Source organism: Hyaena hyaena, unplaced genomic scaffold (assembly GCF_003009895.1).
Source record: "Hyaena hyaena isolate Hyena2069 unplaced genomic scaffold, ASM300989v1 scaffold_1246, whole genome shotgun sequence".
In the NCBI taxonomy this organism is placed as follows: Eukaryota; Metazoa; Chordata; class Mammalia; order Carnivora; family Hyaenidae; genus Hyaena; species Hyaena hyaena.
This window is the reverse complement of record NW_024081884.1, coordinates 414,393-420,695: the sequence shown is the minus strand read 5'-3', so window position 1 is coordinate 420,695 and position 6,303 is coordinate 414,393. Positions and strand designations below refer to the sequence as shown.

General features: G+C 41.0%; 1 long non-coding RNA gene across 1 annotated transcript in view; it reads right to left on the bottom strand.

Moving 5' to 3' along the window:
* Positions 1-463: 463 nt before the first annotated feature.
* LOC120224793 overlaps positions 464-6,303 on the bottom strand; it is a 376,847-nt gene continuing 371,007 nt past the window's right edge. Inside the window, exons 4-5 of the long non-coding RNA XR_005526663.1 lie at positions 3,159-3,314; positions 464-673 (exon numbers count right to left, since the gene is read on the bottom strand). This is a non-coding gene — a long non-coding RNA (uncharacterized LOC120224793). The remainder of the gene's footprint in view (positions 674-3,158; positions 3,315-6,303) is intronic.

The following is a 6,303-nucleotide window of genomic DNA, read 5'->3' as shown; positions in this document are numbered from 1 at the left end:
TTCTCCCACCCTCCCTCGACACCTGCCACCCCCCTATCCTACACTGGGTCCATGAGTTTTCCTCGAGAAAGACATTCGGTTCTCCATAGGGACTTGGTATTGATCCCAGAAGAAGGTTGGAGTCAACTCATTTCAGCTGCCAAGTTCAGAGAAAATCCATGCTTTCAATGACACATCTTATACATCTGTGGTCCTGACTTGAACTTTTTTTTACAGTGATGAAAGACAGCACTAGACAAGGTTCTCATCTCTCAGGAGACAGGTGGAACATTGCCACAGAATTTCGTGGGCGTGATGCCACCTGAGAGTCACGATGTGCTGTGATTTTTTTCTTCATTTTTGTTTTTTACTTTTTACTTTTTGATTTTTTTTTTTTTTTTTTTGTAATTGGAAGCATAGACCACACTGGCCTGGGTCAAAGTCCTCAAAAGAGGCTGGCTTATTGGAGTCCTGCCAACATTACTGCCAAGAGTTCTAAGAGCTATATTTGCTGCCAGAGAAAAGGAAAATCTTAATCCACAAAGCAACTAACAGACATGTCAGCTCAGTCATTCTGAAAGTCCTCGGTGCTGGCAAGGTATCCCTTACCTTGCCATCTCCCCACAGTCCTCAAACCATGCCGTCAGTGGTAGATGAGAAAGGAAGACGCCTTCTGAACCCCCACTGACCCCCACTGTTAGGAGAAACAATGTTTTAGTAGGTGGTTCTAGCACAAGGCTCCAACATGTCATCAAGTCTGCTTGGTTCTACACCAAAATCACATCAAATGAACAACTTCACAATTGCTTCAGTCTGCAGGAATTAAGACTGTAATTCACCTGACTCTAAAATAAAGCTTCCTCAAAGCTGGTCACTCTGACAGCTACAGTGACTCCTGCTAGTGGAGAGCTCTGCACAGCTGCAGCCAGAATGGTGTTTGTTTACGTTCTTATGAGGGATTGGGGTTTGAGGCTTGAAAGGGAGATGTGGGCGGCTAAGTAGCAGCGAGGCTATCTTTGAAGCAGCGGGAATGGACAGAGCCTCTGAAGGCTCTGGCGAGGGGTGGGGGGGAAGAGAGAAGAGCCAGGGGCTCAGGCTGGAGCCTGCGGAGCATCCTCTGCAGCAAGGAGAAGGAGGAAGCGAAACACAAAGCGGGAGTGGGCGGCTGACCCGGAGCTGGCTGTGCCACAGAGGCCGAGGGTCGCCCACCGCAGACAGGTCAGAGGCATGGTTTGAAGGAACCGTCACCTGTCGCTGTGGACTAACACAGATCGGTTCCAGTGGTGTGGCAGGCACAAAGGCGCGAGTACAAGGAGGCTAAGGATAAACTGGATGTGAAAGCATGGGAGCAGCACGTCACCTGGCTGAGATGTTGGAAGTGGAAGGAGAAAAGTACAAGGTTACCCAGAAGAGGTAGCAGGTCCAAGAGAGAGCAATAATTTAAAGTGCAAATTATCTGTACAGGAAAACATTAGAAACATATTTCTAACCAGTCTGGGATTAACTTAAGGTGAAAAATAGTTGCGTAACTATACAGTAAATATTTCAAACACTTATAAATGAGAAAATATTATATGAATGTGATGGGGAAATTTGGTGAAACAAAGAAGTATAACAGATAACATTTTTTGCAGGTGCTTTTGAAGTTTATGTAGTTTTTCATATATCCTCCAAAAGCCCTACGAGGCAGATTTTTTCGTTATTCCTGTTTTCCAGAAACCAATCTGCCCTGGGGTACAAAGAGAGGTGGGGGCGGGACTCGTATCTTCCCATGCTTAGCTTCCTCCCTTTGTTCCTTCTATACCGAATCAATTCTTCAATAGAAGAATGATTAAAATTTACTTTTATATATGACTTTTAAAAAAGAGATGTTACAGAAGAGATGTTTTTATGTGAACAGATCTTCCTGCAGATAAATCCCACAAACATACACCTTAGGTCTATCTCATGAGTATTAAACTACCAGCAACTAGCTTAGAATTACCTTTCTTGATTCCAATAATTCCAACTGCAAAAGTTGTGTCATTGCCCATCTATCTGTAGCAAATGAAAGCAGGAAGGAAAGGGTTGCTACTGTATAAGTACCTTGTTCCCACTCCAGTACTGCTCCCCTACGTGGCATACATAAGACAACTAATTTTCCAAGATATTACTTGTCTCTATGCATCTACACATCAAGACTGACACATGCATTGCTGGTCTGCTGGAATAATCATATCAACTCTTTTAATACCAAAAAAAAAATATATCGAAAGTAAGGTTTTTATAAAGGATAATTAAGCAAGCTAATATAGTAATAAGTGGAATACACAATAAGAATATGTACTAAAATATCTGCTTTGTGCAATGCAGAACTGGTGTTTTAGGAGATTAACAATTATGATCGCCAGCCCTCTTCTGATTCTATAATACTCCACACAATCTTTTTTAAATTACTTTATTAACCTTTCCTCCTAGCACAGAAGTGCCCGATTATAGATAATATTTCAAAATCATCTGAGGTGTAAGTGTGTTTGATTTGCTCGGTAATTATTTGTCTACTTTATTATATTGGCCGAGCACACAAGCTCCTTGACCAACTTTATTTCAAGTCCAGTTAAGAATAGGGTCATATCATTTTGTGGATCACTTCCCTTTGGGCCCTGACGTACATGAAATTTTCATATTGGAGAGATGGGAGACGGTGCGTAGAAACAGTACATTTTAAACATGGAGAAATCATTCCCTGCCCTGTCATTAAAGGTTTCAGTCCCTGGGCTTAATGGAAAGAATGGTGTTCACAAGTGAAAGGAAGGTGTTTATTCCCCGCATGATTAGGACGCAGGGCGTTGAGGGCTGAGCATGCAAATGTCCCTTGATGAAGTCTAAAAGCATATCACTCACATCCCTCTGGTGGCCTTACCCAGGGTCTATTTAATCTGTCCCTTGTCATTCGTGGCACCTAGAACAACACTTCTATTTTGATCTGAATCACGAATGCATTTCCAGCATGTATTTTGACCCATTCAAGACAGAAAGGAATGAGCAGGGGGCAACCACAAGGGGAGTTCACAAACACTTTCCTTTTAACAGGGGTCTGGAGGAAAGAGTAATGCCTGAAAATCACACTGGGTCTTGCAGAGGGAAAGTTCTGCCTGTTCCAACTTTACAACTCAGGGGCAAATGAAACTGATACTTACATGTTCTTAAAGACGAAAATGCACTGAGATGAAACAGGATGCTCGGCTTACTCTTGAGGGCCACCACCAGGATAAAAGCACAGAGCTGGAGGACTCTGTTTATTGTCCACAATCAACAAATTCTGAAATTTCCATATGGAGCAGGATTCCAGGGCTCTGTTGGTAATACAGGATACGGCTGGTCAGCTCAGTCACCCATGGAATTACAGTGTAGGGTATGGATGCCAGTATTTTAGACCCAAACCGAGCATAAAAAACACAAAGTAAAATTCAGTGTCAGCACAAAGTTGACAGCGAATGATTATAACAGCTTCGAAGCTTGAAAAAGAGTGTAAATAACTAGGATCCCCTGCGGGCTCACTCAGCCTGCATACATAACAACCATGATGGACAGCCTCTGTGGTAAAGTCGGGGGGGGGGGGGGGGGGGGGAACGAGGCACTGGGAAGATGCAAAAATTCTGCCAGCAAAGAGCCTTAACTGTCACCTTTCTGACTAAATCAGCTACTTTCATATAGAGGGAGAAACAGAGCAGTAGGCTACGCCTTTGGAAGACCAATTGCCCTTTTGCCTAGGAATCAGGAATGTTAATTATCGGCTCTTCTGTGGTTATCAAGGCACTGCAACCCTCAGCTTTTGCACTTCGCGAACACTCTTCTCCCTGATCTTTAATCCTTGGCGCTTTTAGTCCACAAAAGATTGTTATTCAGAACAACTCTGCCATTTATAGAATGTAAAAATAAAGGCAAAAAAAGAACACTCGGCCATCCCAACTGAACTGTTAACTCACTGGAGTGCTTTGACTTGAAATATAATTTTCATTTCTTTTTGTATGCTTCTGCACACCAACGCGCACACACAAATACCTGCGTTCAGCAACGAATGGTTTTTAAGTACTGACAAACGACAAGCACATCATGGCATGCGGCCCCCAGCCTGGTGTAACAGATGCCACTTTGTGTGTACAGAGCCTCATCTTCACTTGTGCTCAGACACTCGAAGGAGAAAAGAAAGCATCCAGGTCTTCTGCACACACCTAGCTAGCACTCCATAGGTTTGTAATTCATTTACAAGATAATTAATCAATTAGCAAATGATCCCTTTCCCCTTTGTTATTTATGCTGCATAAGAATTGCATCTCCAAATGAAATGGCAGGCCACTTGTATTGAAACTTTGCCCTTCAAACGCATTGGTCTTATTTATCTGAATTGAGCAGATGCTTTGCAATGCTAGCCCATTGTAACTGGACTGTTTGCTATTAGAGCCTGAGTAAGATTTAAGCTAAACAGAAGGGTATAAATATGACATCCTATAGACATTCATGATGATCAACTGTGCTGTATCATCACCAGCCATTGCTACTTACTCATATAGGAAAAGAGGGAGAAAATACACTTGACATTGCTAAAAGGGGAACTATAGTCACTAGAAGGAAAGGTGAAGATGGAGTTTACACAGTTACTGGCTCTAGAGTACAACTCTGGGATCTTAAGATGCAATTAAATTACTGCAATGTATACATTCTGTTTACAGGCTCAACAATTCCCATCTTTCCGAACTCCATAGTATGCCTGGTACCTCTTTGGAGAGCAAAGATATCAGGCAGCCTTTCCTTAGAAACTGGGTGGTGTTTTTGTTTGTTTGTTTGTTTTGTTTTTTTTAAATCAGGTCTCCCAGATAACCATCACTGAGGAGAAGGTCTAGGTAACCATGGTATGATGGTAATTTCATCAGATCCTGCTCTGATCTGAGACTGGTCGAAAGAAGGAACGCCTGTAAAACCCCTTCACTTCTTAGGGTGTCAGACGCCCTCACTGTAAAACACACAAGTTGAACTATGCGATTTTGTTGTTGTTGTTGTCGCTCCTTGCACAAGCTATCACATTCTGAATCTTTGCATCTTTCCGTATGAACACTGCTGCCGGTTGGGATAATAGAAAACACCTTCCCCCTCTAGTCAGGTTAAGGGTCTAAAAATATTTTGAAAGCAAAGAGCCCCCAGAATCATACAAACATTTCAGCAGCCAGATGAGCAGAGTGTCTGTTTCCGTTGCTGTTTTTAAATCAACAATTATGTATGAAATTACTCCTGTGCACACAGAACAACAAAGGCATTTTGGGTCCATTTGTACAGGTGAGAAAATGGGTCAGCTATGTAACACTGAACCCCAGGTGTGCACATGGCAGAAAAATTCTGTCATCTATTGCTTTCATGGAGGACTTCTGGGGCAGGCTCAGAGCCCCACGTAGTCACTTGCCAAGGCTTTAATAATAGAACAGCTACAAGGAAAACTTCCCTAACCCTTTGCTCTGTTGAGAAAGGAGTTAAGAATAAAAAGCATTTGAATGTTTTAAAAGCAACTGTGAAACTCAGTAAATGAGAAAATTAGAGAAAGGTCATTATAATATGAATGAATACCCTTAAAAACAAACAAACTAACCCCAAACCTTATGGTGCTTTTTTATCTTTCCCAGAAAAAGAATGGTCAAATGCATACAGGAGCAAACTCTACTTGTTAGCCATGCTGAGCAAAGCTGGATTTGTTCTCTAGCAGGAATGAAAAGCACAACAGTGAATCTTGGAGGCATTATTTCTTAGCAAAATTAGCATAACCCAGCACATCAGACTATTAAAATTTAAAAAGGATTTCAAACTGTCCTCGTATCATCAGCAGAGTCATGTCACAGATTTTTTTTATTGGTTCGGCAAGCTAGGTGTAATTGTATCAATATTTTAATGCTTGATGCATATTGCCTGTGATACATTGCTTGCATAAATAAAAAGCACCAATATTCAATTGCCAATGAAATAATCACACACTCTAGATCTTTATTATATCATGCATTATTTAATTACAATAATCAGAGTCCTTTTGAAGGTAAAACAAGATTAAAAAGGTTTTGTTTTATTGGATCTATATATTTGATTTAAACTTTACATGTTAGCTTTACATTAAGAATTTATAAGGCATCAGTTCAAATGGTGCTATTATAAGAGTTTATTTCTTTTATAATTAGTACAGTACTCTTAAAGTACTCCGACTACGAGAGATAATATTTCAGTATTTTAATGAGCTTTTTAAGTGTAATTGATGTAACAATCATTGAATTACACATTTCTACCTGAAGAATAATGAAGGAAACA